The sequence below is a fragment of the Chiloscyllium punctatum genome, chromosome 9 (genome assembly GCF_047496795.1).
Source record: "Chiloscyllium punctatum isolate Juve2018m chromosome 9, sChiPun1.3, whole genome shotgun sequence".
Classification (NCBI taxonomy): domain Eukaryota; kingdom Metazoa; phylum Chordata; class Chondrichthyes; order Orectolobiformes; family Hemiscylliidae; genus Chiloscyllium; species Chiloscyllium punctatum.
In genome coordinates this window covers 60,214,292-60,241,145 of record NC_092747.1, presented here as the reverse complement: position 1 = coordinate 60,241,145, position 26,854 = coordinate 60,214,292, and the positions used below count along the sequence as shown (strand labels likewise).

The 26,854-nt window shown below is 42.8% G+C and overlaps 1 protein-coding gene across 2 annotated transcripts in view; it reads right to left on the bottom strand.

Annotated features, from left to right (window-relative positions):
• rev1 (REV1 DNA directed polymerase) overlaps positions 1-11,977 on the bottom strand; it is a 133,979-nt gene extending 122,002 nt beyond the window's left edge. For both annotated transcript variants that reach the window (XM_072577643.1, XM_072577644.1), the window contains exon 1: positions 11,811-11,977. The gene's annotated coding sequence lies outside the window, so the exon portion shown is untranslated. The remainder of the gene's footprint in view (positions 1-11,810) is intronic.
• Positions 11,978-26,854: the final 14,877 nt, after the last annotated feature.

Below are 26,854 nucleotides of genomic sequence, written 5' to 3'. Positions count from 1 at the left end.
GCCCATCTGTCCTCTGGGAAACTGCCAAAGCCTATACCAGGGGATTAGTTATTTCCTACTCTGCCAGTAGGAAGTGGCAGAAGGGTGAGCAGCAACTTCTCCTCCAAGCACAGTTGAAAGCAGCCAAGAAGGTTTACTTTGACAGGCCCTCACTGGGCAAGCTACAGAGGATTATGATGCTTGGTCTGCATTGAATTCCGTACTCTCTCAGACAGCAAAGAAGGAGCTTTTTTTGCAAAGCAAAGGTTATATTAGCACGGTGACAGGCCAGGCAAATACTTAGCATCTCTTGCCAGGAAAAGGAGCACCCCCTCAAGCTATTATGGTGATTAGGGAAGGGTCTGGGAACCTAACATGTGACTCCAAAAAGATTTTACTTTAAGTTATACCAATCTGAGGGTGGTGAGGAGGGGCAGGTCAAGGATCTGGAGCTCACGGGCGTGACCCCCCCGAACAAGAGTCTTTTCTCAATGCCCCCTTATCAGAGCAAGAAGCAGCTTCAGAGTAGAAAGGCACCCGGCCCTGACGGACTTCCCAGCTAATTCTATAAGGAATTTATAAACATATTGTCAGGCCCGATGCTCGACTTGATAAATGACTCATACAGCCATGATTGTCTCCCACCATCTCTGAGAGGCCAATATTTCACTTATTCTTAAGAACGGAAGGTCCTAGAAGACGGCGGTTCATACAGGCCCATTTCACTCTTAAATGTTGACTTAAAAATCCTCTCTAGATTCCTGCATTAAGGCTGGAGACTGTGTTAACTTCTGTTGTTAAAGAGGACCAGATGGGCTTCATAAACAGCCGCAGATCCTCCAATAATAAAAGGAGGCTTAATGTAATTCAAGCGTGTCAACAACAGTCAATACAGGGATTGGTGATTTCTCTAGATGCAGAGAAGGCATTTAACAGAGTTGAGTGGCCATATCTTTTCTATACTCTGGAGCAGTTTGGCTTGGGCAAAGTCTTTATAAGATGGGTAAAAGTTCTCTACAGTGACCCTCTTCACTGTGGTCATCAATGGGGTGCGATCAAGCAATTTTAACATTTTTAGGGGCAGCCAGCAGGGCCGTCCCCTTTTGCCATTGCTTTTTACGTTGGTGATTGAACCATTGGCGGAGGCCATTCGTAGGGATCCCAATATATCAACCCCAGAAGTGGGGTCAAAATTACATAAGATTTCATTGTACGCGGACGATGTCCTAAGTTTTTTGAAAAATCCAGCAGTTTTGGTGCCTCACCTGATACAATGCATCAGTGTATTTGGCACCTTTTCGAGGTACAAGATTAATTTTGCAAAATCAGAGGCTATGCCTATGGGTGGTCTTATGAAGGTGTTAGGTCTTGAGGCGAATATCGATTCCCATTTAAGTGGTCACAGAGGGGTTGTATGTATTTGGGTATATTCATTATTCCAGTTCTGGATCGACTGTTCAAAGCTAATTTTGTTCAATTATTTGACAAAATCAAACAAGACCTTTAAAGATGGGAGGCACTTCTGGTCTCGTGGTTAGGTCAGATAGCACTTATTAAGCTGAACATTCTCCCCCGTTTGTTATACCCTTTCCAGATGCCCCCCTGATTTTTGATAAGTAAACATTCAGGAGACTGAATGGCTGGTTCAGCTCTTTTATTTGGCATAGTAAGTGGCCCCTCATTAAATTAGCTAAATTGTAATTGCCTCACAGTTTGGGGGGAGTGGAACTCCGGACATTAAAAGCTACCAACTAAGCTCGCTTTTATCCTACGTGAGTGATTGGGTTTGTGGGGATTCTCTTTCAATATGGTTAGATATTGAAACCTTCCAGGCAAGGTGCCCCCTTACCAGCTTGCTGGTTTTGGACAAAATGAGGACAGTTAGGGAACATTGCCATAACTCAATAGTTACCAATACTGATAAAGCATCGAGGGCAATTCGGCAGAGGGACGGTACTATTGGCAAAACATCTCTTATATCTATAATGAGTTTCTGCCGGATTTTCAACCGGGGACGATAGCTTCGCAATTCAAACAGTGGGCAACTAGGGGTGTATCTTGCGTGGGCAATCTATTTGAGGGAGACACAATGGTGTCCTTTGATCAGTTAGCACAGAAATACCAGCTATCTAACAGGGACCTCTTTCATTTTTTTCAAGTTAGGGATTTTATTCAAAAAACGACTGAACTTGTGACTGATTCCTACAAATCTGACATAGAGAGGAGGGTGCTCAGTGCTAAGAGTACACTTTCTGACAGTACTTTATATCAACAATTGGGGGGGTGCCCCCTCAGATTGAGTTTGATCGACTCTGTAGGGTGTGGGTGAGAGAGCTCAGCGTTGAGGTCTCCTCAGAGGCAGAGCAAGATATTTGGGAAAATGCAAGAAAGATATCAATTTGCAACAGGACCCATGCTTTACAGTTGAAGATTCTCCACAGGGTCCACTTGGCTCCAGACCGTTTGTCAAAATTTAAAACAGGGATGTCTTCAACATGTCCTAAGTGCACTCTTACCCATGGGCACTCATACCCATGGGTATGGGCATTCTTACCCATTGTCTCTGGCCCTGTGGTAGGTTTCAAACATACAGGAGCGCTGTGGCAGGTGCAATGAAGAGGATTTTGGGTGTAAGGGTGGAGAAGGACCATGATCTCTCTTTTTCTTGGCCTGCCCAGTGTGTTCCCTGCAGATGCGCATAAGAACAAACTTTTCAACGTCCTCACTTTCTGCGCAAAAAAGAATATCTTGCTAGGTTGGGTATCCAAACCTTTGCGCCTGTCAGGTGGTGTAAGATTGTTATAGAGCATATCCTCTTGGATTTTCTCACAAGTATGGTACACTACAAAACTGAGAATTTTTATAATTCGCGGCAGCCCTTTTTGGAATACCTAGACACAGATTTATCTGCCGCACTAATAAGGGCTTTTACATAACCATAATGATTGTACTTTATGAGTCCAATATCCAGGGAGGAGGAACCTACAAATGTATGAGTGCCTTGTTTACCTGAGTTATTACTATTTATTAGTTTGTTATTGGTTATTATTTATTTAGTTAAATAGTTAGCTGGGTTTTTTAATATATATTTTTCTATATATATTGATACATTTGTACAAGGGTGGGTTGTTTTTTTTTACATTGTGTTCTTCCTTTGTATTGTTTTGAATTGTATTGTTTTGTATTTGTTGTAATAGTAAAAAAAAATTTTCAATAAATTTAAAAAAAAATATATCCACCAATACAAGAAATCATTGAAATTCTTTACAAACATGTCCAACTTCTTGAACAAGGGCAGGACTTATACAGTTAATGGTAGGGCCCTGGAGAGTGTTGCAAAACAGAAGAACCTGGTGATTCAGGTACTCATTGAAAACTGTGCCTCAGATAGAGAGAATGGTCAAAGAAGGCATTTGGCATGCTTGCCTTCATTGGTCAGATCACTGAGTATAAGTATAGGGATGTCATGCTGTGGTTGTACAGGATGTTGGTGAGGCTGCTTTCGGAATACTGTTTACAGTTCTGGTCACTTCTCTAGGAAAGATATTACTAAACTGGAGAGGGTACAGAAAAGATATACAAAGATATTAGCAGGACTGGAGAGGCCAGACAGGCTGAAACTATTTTCACTGGAGAATAGGAGGTTGAGGGGTGACCGTAAAGAGGCTTATTAAATTATGAGGGGCATAGATAAGGTGAATAGCAAAGCTATTTTTTTCCTCGGGGTTGGGAAGTTCAAAACTTTAGGGCATAAATTCAAGGTGAGAGAAAAAAATATTTGAAAAAGACCTGAGGGGTATTTTTCTTCATACAGAGGGTGAAATGAACTGCTAGAAGATGCAGTAGATGCAGACACAGTTACTATATTTTTTAAAAAGTACTTGGATAAGTACTTGAACAGGCAAGTTTTAGTCGGATATGGACCAAACCCAGGTAAATGGGACTAGTTTAGTTCAACAAATCTGGTTAGAATGGATGAGTTGGACCAAAGGGTCTATTTCCATGCTGTATGACTCTATAAAGATAAACCTATAAAGCATTTGACTCAATTTACACCTCCCTTAAACAAAAGGGGTAAATGAGCACCCTTGAAAAGTGACATCACAGTTTTAATGTGCGAACAGGTGAAGTAACTTGGATGAAAATATCCAAATTCAAAAAGTGAATTTAGTTTTCACATTTAATGTCACCATGTCATTTGTTATCTTCTCACCAGATCAAACCATCTGCATGCATCTAAGGTATCCATTCCTTCATAAATTGATAATTAGAATGGTATACATGCACTTCTTCACATGACATGCTTTATCCACAGACTTTTCCTTTATTCCACAGTAACATTTCACTCCACTTTTGACTCGAGCAAACGTTCATCCTACCCTTCCCGGAGTTTAAGAGCAAAATACAAATTTCAAACTGCACTTGAGAAAAGGCAGCTGGTTTTCATGTTTGTTCAATACAAGATATTTTAAGAATAGTGGTTTGAAAAAAAGATTGCTGAATATCAAAGAAATCCTTCTATCTTAGGTATTTTATACTATGCCCACCTTGTTTTGTGTTTCGCATTAAAATACAAGAAAGATTGCTTCCTTTCAATGCTGTAAATTTTAAAAAGCTATTATTTATATTTGATTATTTTGGTGCCTTCTCAAAACATAATGCTGTACCTATTTACAATCCCAACATTGATTGATCACAGGAAAGGCACTTGCCAAGGGATGGCTGCCGATGCACAAATGCTTTGCCAAGACAGATGCAATGAATCAACACATAATATGGACAAAGTCCACAATAACCACTGAACCTAAATCTCTACGTCTACTTTTACAATTGATTTCCTGCTCAATATGACCAGTAATGAGCTATTAAATTCTCCTGACATTAAACACAACTTTGTCAGCAAAACACTGGCTTGCACAAATATTATCTACAATTATATTCCCTAAAAAAACAAGATAAACTAACCATAATTATCAATGCTCTCTCCTCCCTAACTTTTGAACTTCATAACAAACAGCTTACTCCAACTATGTAAATGCTTATAAGGCAGGACCAGGTCAAATTTTTTAAAAGACCTTAACTAACACAATTCCACACAAATTGCATGTTTTCAAATCATAAACATCTAACAATGAACTCTAACCTGGAAAGCAGGTGCACTTGATTACTGTTTCCAACTAAATGTTGATGCTGTTGAATGAGGAGTATCCAAAACCTAAACTTGAATTCAGGTTCATTACTGGTGCAGATGTCCTCTTGCATCCATTTATTCAGGATTGTATCACTTACAATTGTGCTAATTAAGTTCCAAATTTAACACAATCAGTTCTGCATAACATAACAAAGGCGTTTAATAAGGTACCGCATACCAGGTTACTTAATAAGAGCCTATGGTATTATATTAGCATGCTCAGAGGATCGGCTAACTAACAGAACACAGATAGGTTAAAAGGAGCATTTTCAGGTTTGCAGCCTGTAACTAATTGAGTGCTACAGGGATAACTTCTGGTGCCACAATTATTTGCAATACATATTAGTGACTTGGATGAGGGAAGTGAATGTGCTATAGCCAAGTTTGTGGATGACACAAAAGCAGGTGAGAAGGCAAATGGTGAGGATGACACAAATAGTCTGCAAATAGATACAGGCATTTTAAGCACATGGGCAAAAAAATTGGTAGATAAAATACATCGCGGGTAAATGTAAGATTGTGCATTTGGCAGGAAGAACTGCAGCACAGAGGGACTTGTGGGTCATCATGCAAGAATCACAAAATCAATCAAACAAACAAATTCAGCAGGTAATAGGGTAAGCAAGTGGATAATTGACCTTTATTTCAAAGCGGTTGGTGCATAAAAGTAAGGAAATTTGCTAAGACTATAGAAGGATTCATCAGACAATACCTGGAGTACTGTGCAGTTTTTGGTCCCTTTATCTAAAGAAAGATGCATGAGCCATAGAGGCAGTTCAAAAAAAAAGGTTCAGTAGGTGGACCTCAAGTAGGGAGGATTGCCCGTTGAGAAGAGGTTGAGTAGGTTGGATCTGTACTCACTGGAGTTCAGCAGAATGGAAGACTACCAAATTGAAGATTCTTAGCATGCTTGAAAAATCATTTCCCATTATGACAGTGTAGAACCAGAGGGTATAATCTCAGTATAGGAGGTTGCTCACTTAAAACAGACAGGAGGAGAAATTTCTTTACACAGGTGGTGGAACGTGTGGAATTCTTTACCACAGAGACTGGGTCATTAACAATATAAAAAGCTGGGATAAACAGAATTTTAATCAGTTAAGGAATCAAGAGTTTTGGGGAAAGGGCAGGAAAGGTGAATTAAGGATTATCGCATCAGGCATGATCTCACTGAATAGTGAAGCAATCGATGGGCTGAATTGCCTACTTCTCCTTCTATGTCTTGTGGTCTTATATGAAAGACATGCTTCTATTCTCAAGGAAGCATTAAAATAAGAGTTGTTGCGGCCACAGCAAAAATAGCTGGAGCTTTGAGATGGAAGGGTGATTTCACACCTTACTCAAAAATCTGGGGTAAGAGGTCCTCAAGGTGGCAGACAGAAAATCTAAGGGAGGCATATAAAGTAGGAGATTTTTAAAAATTCATTTGTGGGATATGGGTGTCACTGGCTGGCCAGCATTTGTTGTCTGCCCTTGGTTGCCCTTGAGAAAGTGGGTGGCGAGCTGCCTTCTTGAACCGCGGCAGAAGTAAGGAGGTGCCTTCTCTGCCATTCAATATGATTATGGCTGATCCATTATCTAACATCAGATTCCCACTTTCTATCCACACCCCTTTGATGCCTTTAACATATAAAATTTATCAATTTTTTTTCTTGAATACAACAGACATAGCAGGAATTAAACAATAAGCTCGGGGAACTTTGCAAATCAGTGTGCAAGTGCACTCGACACCTCAACTCCTCCCAAAATCCTTTTCTTTTCTACGTCTGTCTTTGGTTGAGCTTCTAAGAATCTCTTCTAACTCGTCCAAGAAGGCCCAGAAAATGTTTGACATACTTAGCAGGCAAGGAAGCATGTGCAGAAACAGAGTTAATGTTTCAGGTTAATAACCATTAATATGATCATGAAAAGGCATTTGATGGATATCATAAAATTTAAGTATATCTACAGGCTGGGAATATGGAGAGCAGGAGAACAAAAGGGTAGTTTTGAGACACAGTGAAAGGCAGGAAAAGATTAAATGGCAAAATAAGTAATGATGCTGTTTCTGTTGTGCCATCATCCCTTTTTGTTGCTTAATTTCTCTCCCCTTTCACTCTATCACGGATCTTCTCTTTTGCCAGACTTGCTGGATTTCTCAGCACTATTTGTATTCAAAATCTCCTGCTTGCATTCAGCTCTCCTTTTGCTTTTTCCTTCCCTTTCTCTGCCTCCAGGCTTGCTTAGAAACTGTTACAGTTCTAACCTTTGCAATTCTGATCAAAAGTTTTATATAGTAATATAGCAAGGAAACAGATCCTTCAGTCCAACTCATCCATGCTGACCACGTTTCCCAAACTAAACTAGTCCCATTTGCCTGTGTTTGGCCCATATCTCTCTAAACCTTTCCTATTCATGTACCTGTCCAAACATCTTTTAAATATTGTAACTCTACTTGCATCTACCACTTTCTCTAGCGGTTCATTCCACACACAAACCACCCTGTAAAAACATTGTCCCTCAGGTGCCTTTTAAATTTTTGTTCTCTCACCTAACAAATATGGTCCTGAGTTTTGAACCCACCCCATCCTCGGAGAAGACAATTGCTATTCATCTTATCTATGCCCCTCATGATTTTATAAACCTCTAAGGTCACCCCTCAACCTCCTATGCTGCATTGAAGAGAGTCCCAGCCTCTCCTTATAAATCAAACCCTTTAGTGACAGCGACATCCTTGTATATCTTTTCTAAATCCTCTCCAATCTAATAAGATCTTTCCCAAGGCAGGGCAACCAGAACTGTACACAGTACTCCAAAAGTGGCCTCACTGCTCTACAGCCTCAACATGATGCCCATCTCTTTCTTGTACTCAATGTTCTGGGAAATGAAGGCAAGTGTGCTAAAATACTTTCTTAATCATTCTGTCTACTTGCAACACAACTTTCAAAGAACTATGTACCTGAACTCCTCGGTCTCTCTGTTCAATAACACTATCCGGGGTCCTACCATTAACTGTATAAGTGCTCCCCTTGTTTGAGTTACCAAAATGCAACACTTCGCATTTATCCAAGTTAAACTCCATCTGCCTCTCCTCAGCCTATTGGCCCAGTTGATCAAGATCCCTTTGTCATCTTAGACAACATTCTTCACTGTTGACTATTCCAACAATTTTGGTGTCACCACAAACATACAAACCATGCTTCCTAAATTCTTATCCAAATAATTTATATAATTGATAAACAACAGTGGACCCTGCACTAATCCCTACGGAACACCACTGGTCACAGGCCTCCAGTCTGAAAAATAACATTCCTCACCACCTTCTATCTCCTACTGTCAAGCCAATTTGATATCTAAATGGCAAACTCTAACTGAATCGCATGTGATCTAATTCATTAATCTGTTTTGCCCTGAAATATTAACGATAAAACTCTCCACAAATGCTGTCTGACCTATTGAGTAGTTCCAACATGTGTGATGTTTTACTTGAGCATCATGGCACAATGTCTCTTCCTTTTAATCTTCATGAAGTACATGGGATTGTTTGTTTTTAAAGGTGCTGTATAATTTGAAATTTTGAATATTCCGATGGGCTTCTGGCTGGTCTCTCCACAAACTGAGGTCATCCAAAACTCTGCTACATGTGTTTAACTCACAACAGCCCTTGTTCCCCTTTCAGTTTTGTGCTTGCTGATCTACATTTGTAGAACGTTGATTTTAAAAGATTTTATCATTGTTTTCTAATTCCTCTATGGCTTCATCCCACCATATCTGTCAGCTCCTTTGGACCCACAACTTGCGTGCACTCTGCTGAATCCGGCCTCGTGTATTCCTAATCCAGGATGTTCCACAGCTGGTGACCATGCTCAGTTGCCTCGGCCCCAATTTCTGAATCCTTTCCCTCTCTGCCTTGATTTCCTCAAAAACCTACCATTTTGAGTAAGCTTTTGATCATCTAATCTAATATCTTCCTAAGTGGGTCAGTGTTATACGTTGTTTCGTAATGCTCCTTAAAAAGGCCTTTGGACGCTTCATTACGTTAATATGGTTTGTAACTTGTCATAATGTCTGTCTGAGACATAGCGGCAAAACATGTTACAGCAAAGAATAAAAGCAAACAATTGACAACGCTTGCACTAGTTCTATGAAAGAATAATGCACTGTATTTCAATTCCATCTCACCCTGTATATGAACACAATGCCATGCCAGTTTTAGAAAGCATACTGTTCAGTTCACCTTGTTACATATATACCAAACCAAGTCAATGGTATAGCTTAACTTGTTGAAATGGGTTTGCAGAGAGAAATAAGATAAACATTTTTCTTTCCACAGTGTCTCAGTTACAAGTATTACAACAGAAGCTAATGTAAGAAACAAATGGGCAGTACATGTTCCACTATCAATTTGATGCACAGCTAGACAAGGGGGCTATGATATGCTCTGTAAGTGGCGTCAGCCTTCATCACTTGACAGAGATTGCCAAACTGAGCAGAGGATCAATGGGTGTGACTATACCTCAGATTTCTCCAGTAGTAATTATGTATTTGTTACGTGCCTACATTTTATCTAATATACATTCCATAAAGCAATAATTGAAAAATTAACATTTACCAACCGAAATCTTACTAGACCAGTTCAATCCCAATGGGACAGCACTGGTTGCCTTAAATGAGAAGTGTCTAGACATACATAATTTCACCTTAGAGACAAGACAGAAATTAAGTGAATTCTGAATTAAGAGAGCAATAGCAGGCAAGAAACATTCAAAATAAAGGTAAACAGTTACAGCTCTATCCCTTGAGGAAAGAATGTTTTTGTCATGTATATATTCAGAAAGAGAAAAACAGCAGATAAGGAAAAGTCCAAAGGACCATTACTTTTCTCTTTTCCCCCTGCCCAAGGCATCATGTGAATAATCACTCGTTTCAATTCTATGTTTGGCTTTGCCTTCAAATGGCAGAGGTCCTGTGCCATTAGCTTGGCTTAAAATGGGACTCTAAATTGGAGAAAGATTCAACATGAAATAAAAAGAAAGGAATCAGTACTTCTTTCAATATGGCAAACTGAGCATGAACCACAGCAAACTGTGAAAGACAAGAAACAGCACCTTGTATCTGTTCTGTCATTCAATAAAATTGCAGTTGACCTGAACTTGGCCTCATCTCCACTTTCCTGCCTGTGTCCCTTAAAACTGGACAATCTGCCTATCTGAGCTTTGACTTCACTGAGTCCACCTTCACTCTTGCTGCGGTAGAGATTTCCAAATATTCATAACTTTCAGAAGAAATTCCTTTTCATCTTTGTCTTACAGTATCAACCCCTCATTCAGGAATAATGTCCCCAATTCTAAATCCAACCATGAGGTAATAACACCTTTTCAGCACCTTCTGTCTTTCAGCATTATGGGGACGTCTCCTAGAAACGTGATCAAGAAATCCCTGAAGGGACCTTGACAGCAACATGATTAAGAAAAATAAAAACAAAGAACTGTGAATACTGGAAATCTGAAAAACAAACTGAAAAGACTGCAGACAATCAGCAGGTCTGGCAGCATCTCTCAAGAGAGAAGTGGAGTTAATGTTTTAAGCCTGGTGACCTTTGGTCCGAATACTTGGTATATGGAGTTCCAAATCAAAATGGTATCTTAAAATGAATGGACCATAACTCCCACCCCACTCCACCATCAGAATGCACAAAAGATTTTTCTGTGCTAGTGTTTCACTTCAATTGCTTGCACAATCGAAAAAGAGCACCCCATTCCCACACAGGAGGGCAGCAATGCATACCACAAAGAATATTTAACATAACCTTGGTAGCTATATCTGTTTTACAGCAAATATGATATTTCCAGGTGCAAAATTATAATTTTCTTACATATATTTGAGGAAAATCTAACAAGTGAAGTTATTCATAAGTTAGTTCAACTGTCACCAAACAAGGTATTTCTCAACAGATGTTGACGGGGATGGGGGGTGTGGCTAAAAGGGATAAAACACAGCATTTGCTAGAGGAACAGACATTTGTGGACATAAACATGAACAGAACTTTACGAGAATAGGAAGAACAGAGCTAAAGTCTGACCAAAATCCCCATTCGTTCTTTACAGAGAAATAAAATCACAACATAATCTGCGCAACACTATTATTTTACCGCGAATTACAGTCAGTTTTGGAAAGGAGGCTATTGTGTAAATACTGTTCAGAAAATTCAAAACAATTGGGAGGCAGCTTTCTAACAGGTACGGGGAGGGGGTGATTACACCATTCTCCTCCTAGATTAAGGTGAAAATCACCTGGATTATGGGGAAAACCTCCCCCTGCTGTTGGATTGAAGGGGAAGCCTCCTCCTGGAGATGATGGGGACGCCTCCTGCAGTCTCCAGCCCCCGCCCCCCGCCCCCGTCTGGCGATGATCCTCTGCTCCGGAGCCAGGCAAAGGGCTCCCAGGGCAGTAGGGTCTGTCCTCACGCAGGACTCCGGCTCTAAGGCTCTGTCCTATCCCCTGGGGTGGCCTCGGCTGGGGAAAAGCCGACATTATTTGTGTCTGAGGCCAGGGCTGCAGCTTCTCAGCACCGAGACCCGGAGCCCCCGGAGGACAGAGACCGGGCCGCGCGCTCTCTCCGTGCCGGTGCCGCCAGTCACGTAACCGGGTACGGGCTCACCTCTCACGGCCTAAAACTCATCCCGACCTCGGTTACCGTCCGTCTCCCGGCTTCTATTATCACCGTTTGTATATCGGGCCGCTGGCCTCTACCCCTCACTCCGGTCTCCGGCTCCGTGATCTCTCCATTCCCGTTCCACCCCGCCCCGTCCGCCCGCTCCGGCACCGCCTGCAACCACCCAGTCACAGCGACACCGTGGGCTGGAGGCTGGCACTACACCCAGTCATAGCGACACTGTGGGCTGGAGGCTGGCACTACACCCAGTCACAGCGACACTGTGGGCTGGAGGCTGGCACTACACCCAGTCACAGCGATATCGTGGGTTGGAGGCTAGTACTACACCCAGTCACAGCGACACTGTGCGCTGGAGGCTAGTATTACACCTAGTCACAGCGACACCAAGGGCTGGAGGCTGGTACTACACCCAGTTACAACGACACTGTGGGCTGGAGGCTGGCACTACACCCAGTCACAGCGACACTGTGGGCTGGAGGCTGGCACTACACCCAGTCATAGCGACACTGTGGGCTGGAGGCTGGCACTACATCCAGTCACAGCGACACTGTGGGCTGGAGGCTGGCATTACACCCAGTCACAGCGACATCGTGGGTTGGAGGCTAGTACTACACCCAGTCACAGCGACACTGTGGGCTGGGGGCTAGTACTACACCTAGTCACAGCGACACCGAGGGCTGGAGGCTGGTACTACACCCAGTTACAACGACACCGAGGGCTGGTACAACACATTCACAGCGACACCAAGGCTGAAGGCTGGTATTACATTCAGTCACAGCGACACCGAGGGCTGGAGTCTGGTACTACACCCAGTCACAGCGACACCGACGGCTTGGAGGCTGGTAATACCCATAGTGACAGATACTGGGCGACGAGAGGCTGTAACTGCACTATTTCGTGATGGGGGTGTGATTGTAATCACACATTATTGCAACTGAAGAGGGGTAGTGCAAAGCTGAAACTACATTGAGTTGCAGCGACACCCAGGATAGGATATTGTACCATGTCGAGAGTGGTGTGCTGGAAAAACACAACAGGTCAGGCAGCATTGGAACAGCCGGAGAATCGACGTTTCGGGCAAGTGCCCTTTATCAGGATCCTGATTTGGGTATTCCTGATGAAGGGCTCTTGCTTGAAACGTCGTTTCTCTTGCTCCTCTGATGCTGCCTGACCTGCTGTCCTTTTCCAGCACCCCACTCTTGACTCTGATCTCCAGCATCTGCATTCCTCACTTTCTCTTAGTTGATATTGTACTATACCCAGTCACAGTGACACCCTCAGGTGAAAATGTGTAACTGCGCCGTGTTACAATGACACCAGGTGGTAAGGGCCTGTAACTATAGCCATATCACCAATGTACGTGGTGTTTCACAGTGACACCTGGTGGAATCATGAAAAATAATGAGACGCTTATAGCGAAGTTTACACCTTGTTCGCACATTTATTCCGTCTCTGATATGTGTCGGGGTTTACAAAGAAAATCTTCCACCACACCATTGCTTGATACCTATCCACTGAACAAAATCTGCCGGTCTTCCTTCATAGGTTGGACTACTGCTGGTGACCATGATGTGGAGGTGCCAATGTTAGACTGGGGCAGCCAAAGTCAGAAATCACATGGCACCAGGTTATAGTCCAACAGGTTGATTTGAAATCACAAGTTTTTTTGGAGCACTGTTCCTTCACCTGGTGAAGAAGGCGCAGCACTCGGAAAGCTTGTGATTTCAAATAAACTTCTTGGACTTTAACCTGGTGTCATGTGACTTCTGACTTCGGTAAAACAGCGAAAGGGTTAAGTCAAGATTAGAGTGTTGTTGGAAAAGCACAGCATCCGAGGAGCCGGAAAATCTATGTTTCGGTCAAAAGCCTTTCATCAGGAAAAGCCCCGATGAAGGGCTTTTGCCTGAAGCGTCCATTTTCCTGCTCCTCAGATACTGTCTGACCTGCTGTGCTTTTCCAGCACCACTCTGATCTCCAGCATCTACAGTCCTCACGTTCGCCCTGAAACCCTTATGTGGCCATTCTGAGCGGGCAAGGAAGCCAATTGTCTCACTGCTGCCTATAAAATTCCAGAAAGGTCAGGGATTGAACAGTACACTCAAGAAGGCCACCTGCTGGCTTTCCTTCAAATGTACCTATAGTGATATTAAAACAGCAGAACTAAAACTTTGCCGTAAGATTGGGGAAGTGACAGCCAGTGATACTGTCATTAAACCGGCAATCCAGAACCCCTGGCTAATGCTCTGAGGACACGAGTTGAACAAAAATCTGGAATTAAAAGCTAGCCTAATGGGTTTGTAAAAGGCAGATTGTAATAATGTACCCAATCTAGTTGAAATTTCTGATTAGCAATAGAAAAAAAATTGATGAAGGGTGTTCAATAGAGATCATCTATACTTTAAATAATTGTTTACCAAACAAAATTGAAGCCTGTTGAATAGCTCGATCAGTATCAACTTAGATAAAAATTAGTTGAAGGACAGAAAATAGCAAGTTGTGATTCATTGTTGTTTTTCCAGACAGGATGATGATAACTATGGTGTTTCCCCATGTTCAGTGCTGGAATTACTTTTTAAAAAAAATCTATACACACTTGCTTTATCTTTTAGCTTTTCTCATGTTATATAAGGTGAAAGCAATGCTGGTTGATCACTCTTCATTTCAAATTCTTTTAGGATTCATTGGGTGGTTTTACAGCTGAATGTTTTCCTGCTTCCAATCCTCTCCGTTTACCCAGGCTGGGGACTGACATCGATATATGCCTGCACTAGTGAGATCTACAAAGGCCATTGTTATGACCAAGATTGGAAGATGCACTGTCTGTTTCTGGGCCTACCCCTGATACAGTGAAAATTGTACTTTATACTAGGTTCAGAACATAAAGGGCCATAAACCAGGTTTATTTAATGAACAAAATTATTGGTTATTATAATCATAAAACTATTTGATAAAAATGCACTAATACAAGTTTGATATATGGAATTGTAACTTCTAACTAATCCCAACAGATATGCACAAGTACAAGTTAAAGAAAATATGAAAAGACTTGCTGTGCAGAAATTAACATTGGAAAAAAAACTTTGGCCAAAACCAGGTCAAAAATCAAATGACACCAGGCTATAGTTCAACAGGTGTATTTGAATTTGCAAGCTTTCAGAGCTCACTTCCTTCCTCAGGCATGGTTTGTTAATTCTCTAAGAATAAAAGTGTGAGATATGAAATATTCCAGATTGCTTTTAGTCAAACACACTTTATCGTGTAAACTGGACAAACAGACTCAGATAGTGGTCAATAGACATATGCAATTGTTCCTCTAGGGTATCTCTTGAAACAGTTAATTCAGGATGTCTAGATGATGTCTTTAAGAAACCTTTCAGGAAGAACAGATACTTTGGCTTTTAAGCTCTCATACAGAATTCTGAAGAAGGTTTCTCATAGTCAGCATTCCCTGTAATTTTCTTTCATCTGTGAGGACTTCCAAGACCTGAATGTGGCAACAAATTTGGAAACCAGATGCCAATGCATGGAACTACGGAGTGGCTGCTTAAAGGGAATGTTGTTCACAACCTAGACAAAGGAAGAATCATGGACCTAAAAATGGCTGCAGTAATCACATGGTCACAAATTAAGGCAAGTTTAGGAAACCAATGTGGAATAAGTAAAATCCTCTGAATTGAAATGACCATTTTGTCAAAAACGTTGAAAAGTCAGGAATCATGAAACTCACATCGCCTAGTTAACTTATACTGATATGTTAAGTTGTAAATGTTGGAATTGAAAGGGTTGCCTGTGATTGTCCAGCTTGGAAAGACAATGAAGCCAGACTCAAGACTACAAATGCAGTCTTGCATAAATGCATATTTCAATAGCTGCTTGAAGATCAGCAGATAGAGAAAAAGTAAAATGGATTGGTAACAGCAAAGGCTGGAAGACCCTCTCTCTCTCTCTCTCTCTCTCTCCCTGTTTCCTTTTCATGATCAGGAGAACTTGCACCAGCAATTAACCAAATCAGCAGACCATCTATTCACCAACAATTCATCAAGTGTTTGACAAATTTCACTCCAGCTGGCAACATAATACAGCAAGTAAACAGCTGTGGTCTCAGGTTCGATCACAAGGGCTCCAAGAATATTTTTAAGTGCACAATTTTTATCTCCTTACTAAGCACTCCCTTGTTTTTAAACTTTGTCCTGTTTTTCTAAGAGTGTTGGATGTTGTGCTTTAATAAAATTTACTTTTGTTCACTAAAAAAGCCTCTCAATTGACTCCTTAGTTTTGTTTCAGTGAGTAAGTCTTAATTGAAGGGCAAAAGACCGATATGCTAAAAAGAAATAAAGCTCTTCATTATGGTCAACTGAGGGGTTAAAAAGATTGGAGCCAATTCACCTCTCCTGATCATGTCATACAATTGAAATAGAGGATAAAAGCCAGTGATGGTGGCTCAGTAGTTACCACTGTTACCTCACAGTGTCAAGAACCCAGGTTTGATTCCAGCTTTGAGTGATTGACTGTATGGAGTTTGCACATTCTTCCCGTGTCTGCGTGGGTTTCCTCTGGGTGCTGCGGATTCCTCCCACAGACCAAAGATATGCAGTTTAGGTGGGTTAGCCATTCTAAATTGCTCTGTAGTGTGCAGGTTAGGTGGGTTAGCCACGGTTAAAAACCCCATGGAGGGTTACAGGAGTGGAGGTCTGGATGGTATGCTTTTCAGAGGGTCAGTACAAAGGCGAGGGGTCAAGTGGCTTCTTTCTGCACTTTAGGAATTCTATGATCTGATGACACCAATTCACTGCAAATGGATAGATGAGTTGCAGATAAAATTTAATAAAAAGAATTTTGAAGTAATATATTTTGATGATACGGAGAGGGAATACAGATAATTATAAGGAATACACAGGCATCCGGGGATTTGAGGGTTAATGCATGTAGATATTTGCAGGTGAAAGGATATACTGAGAGAGCAATAAGCAAAGCGCATGAGATTTTGGGCTTCAGAAAAAGTGGCATTTGATAAAAAAGCAGGGAGGTTATGTAGAACATAGTACATTACAGCGCAGCACAGGCCATTTGGCCTTGAATGTTGTGCTGACCTGTGGAACCTCTGAAGCCTACCTACCCTACACTATTACATTTTTACCCATATGTATACCCAATGACCATTTAAATGCCCTTAAAGTTGATGAGTCTACTACAGTTGCAGGCTGTGCATTCCACGCCCCTACTACTCTCTGAGTGAAGAAACAACCTCTCACATCTGTCCTATATCTATCACCCCTTAATTTGAATCTATGTCCCCTCATGCTAGCCATCACCAACCTAGGAAAAAGACTTTCAGTGTCCACCCTATCTAATCCTCTGATTATCTTATATGTCTCAATTAAGTCACCTCTCAACCTTCTTCTCACTAACGAAAAAAGTCTCAAGTCCCTCAGCCTTTCCTCATAAGAACTTCCCTCAATATCAGGCAACATCCTAGTAAATCTCCCCTGCACCCTTTCCAAAGCTTCCATATCCTTCCTATAATGTGAAACATTTGTAAAGCTTTGGCTCTAGAGCATTCTTGAAAAATGTGGTGCTGGAAAAACACAGCAGGCCAGGCAGCATCGAAGGAACAGGAGAATCGACGTTTTGGGCATAAGCCCTTCTTCAGGAATGAGGCTGGTGTGCCAAGCGGGCTGAGATAAAGGGTAGGGGGGAGGGAATTTGGGGGAGGGGTGCTGGGAAAACGATAGGTGGAAGGAGGTGAGGGTGAGGGTGATAGGCCGGAGAGGGGGTGGGGGTGGAGAGGTCGGGGAGAAGATTGCAGGTCAAGAGGGTGGTGCTGAATCCGGGGGTTTGGACTGAGATAAGGTGGGGGGAGGGGAAATGAGGAAGCTGGAGAAATCTATATTAATCCCGTGTGGTTGGAGGATTCCTAGGTGGTCGATGAGGCGCTCTTCCTCCAGGCGTCGTGTGGTCAGGGTGTGGCGATGGAGGAGGCCAAGGACCTGCATGTCCTTGGTGGAGTGGGAGGGGGAGTTAAAGTGTTCAGCCACGGGGTGGTTGGGTTGGTTGGTGCAGGTGTCCCAGAGGTGTTCCCTGAAACATTCTGCAAGTAGAGGAGACCACATCGGGTGCAATGGATACAGTAAATGATGTGTGTGGAGGTGCAGGTGAATTTGTGATGGATATGGAAGGATCCACTGGGGCCTTGGAGGGAGGTGAGGGGGGAGGTGTGGAGTAAAGTGGATGAACTGTTCAACCTCCTTGTGGGAGCACGAGGTAGCGCCAATACAATCATTGATGTAGTGGAGGAAAAGGTGGGGGGTCGTGCCAGTGTAGCTGCGGAAGATGGACTGTTCTACATATCCGATGAAGAGGCAGAAATAGCTGGGGCCCATGCGGGTGCCCATGGCTACTCCTTTGGTTTGGAGGAAGTGGGAGGATTGGAAGGAGAAGTTGTTAAGAGTGAGGACCAGTTCAGTCAGTCGGAGGAGGGTGTCAGTGGAAGGGTTCTGGTTGGGTCAGCGGGAAAGGAAGAAGCGGAGGGCTTGGAGGCCTTCGTGATGGGGGATGGAAGTGTATAGGGACTGGATGTCCATGGTGAAGATAAGGCATTGGGGGCAGGGGAAACGAAAATCATGGAGGAGGTGGAGGGCGTGGGTGGTGTCCCGAACGTAGGTGGGGAGTTCTTGGACTAAGAGGGATAGGACGGTGTCGAGTTATTTTTCTTCTTTGGATATGTCGAACAGTCCATCTTCCGCATCTCCACTGGCACCACCCCCCACATTTTCCTCCACTACATCGATGATTGTATTGGCGCTACCTCGTGCTCCCCTGAGGAGGTTGAACAGTCCATTCACTTTACTAACACCTTCCACCCCGACCTCAAATTTGCCTGGACCGTCTCAGACTCCTCCCTCCCATTCCCAGCCCTCTCTATTTCTATCTCGGGTGACCAACTCAACACAGGCATGTGCTACAAACCGACTGACTCCCACACCTACCTAGATTACACCTCCTCCTACCCTGCCCCTTGTAAAAATGTCATCCCATATTCCTAATACCTTCGCCTCCGCCGCATCTGCTCCCAGGAGGACCAATTCTGCTACCGAACAACCCAAATGGCCTCCTTCTTCAAAGACCGCAACTTCCCCTCCGATGTGGTCGACGATGCTCTCCATCACATCTCTTCCACTTCCCGCTCCTCCGCCCTTGAACCCTGCCCCTCCAATCGCCACCAGGACAGAACCTCACTGGTCTTCACCTTCCACCCACCAACCTCCTGATACATCGTATCATCCTCCGTCATTTCTGCCACCTCCAAACAGACCCCACCACCAGGGATATATTTCCCTCCCCACCCCTATCAGCGTTCTGGAAAGACTACTCCCTCCGTGACTCCCTTGTCAGGTCCACACCCCCCACCAACCCAACCTCCACTCCCAGCACCTTCCCCTGCAACTGCAAGAAGTGCAAAACCTGTGCCCACACCTCCCCCCTCACCTCCCTCCGTGGCTGAACACATTAACTCCCCCTCCCACTCTGCCAAGGACATGCAGGTCCTTGGCCTCCTCCATCGCCAAACCCTGACCACACAACGCCTGGAGGAAGAGCGCCTCATCTTCCGCCTAGGAACCCTCCAACCACACGGGATGAATGTAGATTTCTCCAGCTTCCTCATTTCCCCTCCCCCCACCTTATCCCAGTCCCAACCCCCAGATTCAGCACCGCCCTCTTGACCTGCAATCTTCTTCATGACCTCTCCGCCCCCACCCCCTCTCCGGCCTATCACCCTCACCCTCACCTCCTTCCACCCAACGTATTCCCAGCGCCCCTTCCCCAAATTCCCTCCCCTCTACCCTTCATCTCAGCCCACTTGGCACACCAGCGTCATTCCTGAAATAGGGCTTATGCCCGAAACGTCGATTCTCCTGCTCCTCGGATGCTGCCTGGCCTGCTGTGTTTTTCCAGCACCACATTTTTCAACTCTGGTCTACAGCATCTGCAGTCCTCACTTTCTCTAGGGCATTATGCCCAGTTCTGGGCATCACATTTTAAGAAGAATGTGAGGGTTCTTGAAGAACTGTACAACAGAATTCTTGGTTAAGTTCCAAGGATAAGAGATTTTAGCTGCAAGGAGTTGTTAGGGTTGTTCTCCTTGATGCAAAGTAGGCCGAAGGGAGATTTGATAGAGATGTATAAGATTATGTCAGGTTTAGATAAAATAGTCAATGAAAAGCTATTGATTATCAGATGGTTAAAGAACTAGCAGACACATGTTTAAGATTTTGGGCAAAAGGCACAAGGGCATGTCCAGAAGAATGTTTTAATTCAGTGAGAGTTAATGACACATAGCACACTGCATATAGAGGTGATTGAAATGGAGACATAAATGTTTCATAATGAAATTGGACAGACACTGAAATATACATGCAGAGTTGCAGAGCTGGGGGATAAATGGAGGAAAGAGACTCCCTGGATTTTTTTTTTCCCAGAGAGCTGATGATCTTGATGGAATGAATGGTTCTCTTCTGTGACATAATAATGCTAAGTGATATTCTGGCGCAATGAGACAGCTAAGAATGGAGCAAATGGTGGAAGTTATCAGAGAGAGTTGAGGAGAAATCTTTGCACCCAGTGAATTATCGGGACTTGGAATTTATTGTCTGTAAGGTTGGTCATACCAGAAACCCTTATTGTATAGACAATTCTTTTGGATATACAGCTGAAGTCTCATAACCCACAGGGCTACAGTCCAACAGCTGGACATTATCATTGAAATTATCATAGAATCATACAGCATAAAAATGCATTCAGCCATCATGCCATATGGGCCCTTTGTAAGGGCTATCCAGATGACTCACTACCCCTCCCTCACCTGGATCTTATCCTTTTCAACAATTTTTCCAATTCCCATTGAAAGTTACTAAGAGGACTATTTTATTTGCTAAATGCAGATTGTTTGCTGATTTTGCATGTCATTGGTGGCAGTCTTGGAAATAAATGTTGTTTGTAAACTCATTGGTTATGTGTCAATCTTGGTACTAAAGCATGTCTCCTCAAGCCAAGGAAGATTATTCTGGACTTTCAACTGCAGGTCTTAATAAATATAATATCTGAGATACAGTATGTCACAACTACCTTTCGTGACCACTCCAGAACAGTTATTTCTCTATTATGGTAAGCAATGCTGTAAGAAACCCCCAACAATTCTAATCTAAGATACTCCAGTTGTTCAAGCAAAGTAAAAGTTGGAAACAAAATAATTGTAAATGGAAATTTTGTGATTTGATATCAGATTAAACAATGATGATTACTAAGCTACATGAATCAACACCAGCCTGAATCTAAAATACAGTGCTTTTTCCTCAGTATCACAAGGTCAAAATCTTAAAACTGTCTTTGTAAGGGCATTGTGGGCGTACCTATACCAAACAGACTACAACTGTTCAAGTAGGCAGCTCATGGGTAATTAGGGATGGGCAATAAATGAATGTCCAGCCAGAGATGCCCACATCTCACAAGTGAATTTAAAAGAACACCAAAAATGCAGATGAAACAATGTATTAAATTTTAAAGCATTTGAAAATATTAATTTAAAATAAATACTATTCATCTTTAAGAATCTTACTACCACAGATGAAGCCATCCACAGAGTGTCAGTTTCAAACCAGCAAACTGAGCTGTTGGCAAGGAATGGGAACCAAGTTGCAAGATCCACAGAGGAATGATTTATTAAGACACAAGCGATCATGCTGCCATTCTCTTTATCACAAAATTGTGTCCCTGTGAATGAGGTACACAGGTCTGTACACCGAACCTCAAACCTGTGCTCTTGATCAACAAATTCAGTCTGCATCTCTTGGAAAACTACAGAAGGCTTACCTTGATGGGTCAAATTACACTTGTATTCTGTGGATCTGATAAACATACCTGAGCTGAAGTTACAAGCATACAAAATACAGTATGTAGTCAATTTGGGATGCCTCAAATTCAGAGGAATGTCTGTTTCTCCAGCAAATGCTTGGCAGCTGGAAGTATTTGAGATTTTGTACACCAAACTTCACAATTTGGAGCTGCTCTTTATTGCACGACCACTCCTCAGAAAGGTTTGTTCCTCAATGGTTAAGGGCACGGTGTAGGGGGATCGTGAATGAGTTAATCAAAACAGGGAGGCTACCGAGTGAAAAACTGTTTAGGGGTTTCCTGTAGAGAATGGACCAAGATAAAACTGCCATAGCTAAACTGGGAGTGAATAACAGAACTTTGATATATTTGCAACTCTCAGGGGACAAGAAGACATACAGATCCACACCTGACAATCCATTTCAAAAGCAGGCAATCAGTCCTCTTGCTTGTGTGCCACTTTTTTTTATGATAAAGGTAGAAGCCATATGATTAGCAGATCATATATAGGTCCAGCCCTTACATAGGTAAATTTGATCAGCAAAGGATTGTTTAGGAAAATGAACATTTATTTCTGTTTACAGCATTTCTCTTTTTTTAATCTCAAACATATTTTCATTTGTTAGAGTGGTGCACTGATTGTTTGATAATATCGAATGTTTCATAAGGAAATTCCTGAGGCAGTATCAATGGGTCAAACCTAATGTTACATAGTTGATGTTCAGTGGAAGATGTGAAAGTGGATGCCACTTCTGCATGGGATGGGGTGGGAGAAGGATGGCTTTTCCCCCATGATCATGCAGTTGCCTGTCTATTACGTGTATACACTCAACAAATTGTGTGGAAAGTGAACATCGTTGCCTCATGAGGTGAGTTGTTTTAGGACCTTATTTAGGACAGCCAATCATTCACTGTCAGGCAAGAGTATCACATCACCCTTTGTGTTTTCCCCCACCTCACTGTCATAACACCCTACCCACTCCCCTTCACACACCCCACCCACCCAAAGCCTGATGAAGATGTCTCAGTCCAGATGAGACATGTTCAACACCTTACTGTGAGTTCGCCTCCAACCATCTCTATATCTCAAATACTCTTGTGTTCGAGAGGTCCACACTCTACTCACTCTCAGAATATAGAGGACTTACACAAATTAGTTGTTGTATTTATTGATGGCTGTATTAGATTTGAAGCCCTTAGTTTTTGACTCCTGCACGTGCAAAAAAAAGGATTGAATCATCCCAGGCCATGAACAATGTGGGCAATGATGAGTCAGCCAGAAAATATGACGAAATTGACACAAATGAGATCAATATACTGAGAAAAAGGATTCCGATTCTGCAATCAAGTTTTGAATGGTGAGTTTAGAACCTCACGAGTGAGCAAAGAGATGCCTATTTTCATGCATTACTATTTGATTGCAGTGCACTGACAAGCATTTTCCTATTCCTTCATACGCCATATAGAAACTAGACAGTGACAACTCCTGACAGGAAAATGAGAGTGGGTACTTAAGCAAGTTTGTCGCTTGCTCCTCTAGGTGTCCATTATTGAACAGCAATCCCCAACATCTCAGGCGATGCTTCATGGGCACTGACCATGTCATGGTAGGTTGGGAAGCGACACACTTATTAGTCATGGGCCTGTTAATTCATCAGACAGGTCTGCCTCTTGAAGTTCGTCATTGGACGGGCCATGGTCAGTCTTGAACATCTGTCCACTGAAAGTCAAGAGAAGTTATTGGGCTGCTGTGGTGGGGAAGCTGACAAACTTAATTGTAGGGATTGGAGGCTGCAGAGGGGCTAGTAATTGTGAAGGGGACAGCTCAATATATAAGGAGTGGAGGCGATAGAATGTGGCATGACAATGGGCATTATGGGAGAGGGGAATCGTTGATGATGACCACCTAGCCCTGATGGGGGTCAATGTACTACTGCGTCATACTACTGCGGTATGATTATTGTGGCTGGATGAGCTGCCCAATATGAAAAAGTTTATGATGGATTTGGTGAAAGGACTAAAGCTTGCTGGGAAATGAAAACCAGCCTTGACCAAAGTGACTTTGCTAATCAACATGCTGCAGTATCCAGACAGGCTGCAGCTACCAACAGACAGTTTGCAACAAACCTGGTAGCTGCAGACTCTACAAAACACATCTGAATTTTGGTTTGAATGGAGTTAATGGAATGTCATCCTCAGGGCAATTGGAAACATCGAGGTGCATACGGGACATGGGTGTACCTCACACCTTTATTTGGAGGAGGCTACGTGTGCCCAGCACCCCCAGGAATGGAGGCCTAAGGACCACCCTGCCATCAACATTCCAACCCTGGTTGGGTCTGATCGGTCAGGGTGATCAAGCCTGATTGATCCATTGGTGAATAGTGAAGACCGTCCCAAAAGAGCACGAAGACTTTGGAGTATAAGAATCACCACAGCTCCATGCTCAACGCGGTAACTTGAGCCTGGTAACATGATAGCAGTAACTGGAGAATAACCACCAAGAAGAGAAGGCACCTCTGAGATCATTGGGAGAAGGCCAGACAACATCACCATGTGGAGCAAGGTCAGGTTTTAGTGTGGTGGTATATGATCATCCAGAGTTAAATTAAAGCACAGATGGATTTGTAGAATAAATTGTTAGTTTTCAGTATAGTTTATTGTTATAATATTAATTGTGTTACATGAATAAATATTCTTGTTTATTATTATTAAGAATTGACTCAGTTATTTTGCTGGTATAGGAGTTAAAACACAGTGTGTGGGCAGGTGCAACACTAACAGTACACCTAGGGTTCAGGGGGTAAATTGGAGAAATGTACAATTAAATAAATGGATGGGAAGAAAGGGAAGATCAAAGTCGATGGGGTTGACAGTGAGGGCTTATAAGAACAGCTTATGAAGATTTGGGGATCATCTAGACTGACAGGCTGAGCATGCAATTCACTCCATGAAGTGTGAACACTGATTCCTTCCAACTTCATCCAAATTGCAAGTCCTCAATGGAAGTGAAAATGATTACCAGTGCACTCAGAGGGGATGGAATAAGTGTTTTATTTTATGTGTGAGGGGTCTTTACCTTTTGCATGAAGTGAGGACCTTCGAAGGGCTATAGCATTAAACAGACGCCCACACATTAGAGGTGAAAGACACCTGTTTTCACAAAATGCTGTGTGTTGACCTTGACCAACTAAATAACATGGCCCAAGTACCCTTGACCATATCATTTATTGTTATTAATCAATCCTTCTAATGGCTGTGAGGCATATGCAATGGTTTTGTGGCCTGGAAAGATCCACCCTAGTTGCCAAAATAGCAAGCATCTTCCAAGGTCTTATAGGCTATATTAGATGCAGGAACTGCTCACTTCACACCTTGGACTACAAAATGGCCAAAACTTTACTGTGGGGATAGGGAGTAGCAATAGAAGTTTTCTCTATGCCAATATATGTGTGCCAAAAGGTACATGTTTGAATCTGGGCAATAGTGTGCTGAATCAATGTCGTGGCATCCCTCTGTCTTCCTTGTTTGGGGCCTCCATATTCTGAGAATGCTGTTAAAATATTATTTGTATGTAGTGCAATGATGGAATGATCACAATTGCTTTATTTCTGATGTTGTTCCCATGAATTGTCCTCAATGGATACAGGCACAGAAGCTGTGGTGGTCATTCCTGCAGCTGTTGCACTAAGAGCTGCTACCCAAATGGATGGGAAGTGTGATTCTATAGCCCACAACCATCATTACCCTCCAGCTAATGTGGAATAAACATCTAGTACACAGCTTTAAGCTATAGACACTTTAATGGTGCAGTGAAATTGCAAGAAAGCCACACTTACTCATCATCCATAGAATGTTGCGCAGATAAGAGTGGGCCAGTGGCATTATACTCCATCCAGGGGTAGAGGTCAGAACACAGTGTAACTCTGTCCAGTGTTTCCTTTTCTATTGGAGTCATTGAAAGTCATAGGATAGTCCCTCCTCATTAAGTTTCCATGTAGCTCATGCTTGCACCTTTGCACCAATACTATCCACGCAGAGGATGCAGCTTGATCAGCCAAATCTCTGCTCCCAACAACTGGAAGACGCAAGGGTATGGGATGGACACTAATGATTCGTGAGAGCTGCAGTATTGTTCTGGGTAAGAAGATAAAGATGTTGTTCAGAGGGAACAGCACCTTCAGTATCCTACAGCACAGCAGAGTCAGCCAAAGCAGCACAGACAGCATTTCCTTGTGAACTTCATTCAATGGTACTGAGTTATGTGAACTCAGCTTTCAATAGCTGCAAATGTTTGACACCGCTGAGACCAGCATCACCTGTTTAATCACAACTAAAGGTAAGCTTAATGCATTGATTTTTACACATATTCCTTGCTGTTTAATATAAGTTAAGGTTGTAAAAGGATGGAAGGCTTCCCAACAGCTAATATTCCTTCATTCAATCGTAACAAAGTTTCCTGTTGGTATCTGTACTATTGAAAGGATAACTGTCATTCAGACAGGGTTATAACACCAACTAGTACTAACATTCACTCACACGGTTGATGATCAAAGGTGAATGTGTATTTTAAAATGTGATAATGTACTTACAATGCCATGCCACTTATGTGCTCGCTTATGCTTTGCCCTTTCCATCCTATGGTGCCACCATGGCGTCCACCTATTGACCCTGCTGACAAATGATTCAGGGGACAGATATGGAGAGGGAGAGCTCAAACATGCTGAGTCCGTCCTCCCCAGGTGCAGGATCACAGTCCCACTGCTCCAAACCCACACCTCTGCTTTAACTCCAAAAGGGTTGAGTGTGGCAGGCAGAGTGGAGATAGAGGGTCTGGTCACATCTGGACTGTCCTGAGAGGCGACCTCCAGTGCATCTGTATGTGACTACTCCTCCATTTGGCTGCTTACTAGCACCACCCTCTCACCTTCTGAGGAAGGGGCACATGGGAGTGAGGTCAAGGACCCTGCCTCCCCAAGCAGAGCACCAATGACCACAGTGATGGAGTTCAGGTCTGTGCATATATCCAGCAGACACTGAGTATGCTGTACGCTAGCTCTCTAGGGCAGGTACAAATCTGGCCTTGGAGGCAGCCAAGTATTCACATGTTAGATGCGGTATGGTACAAATACTTGGTGAAA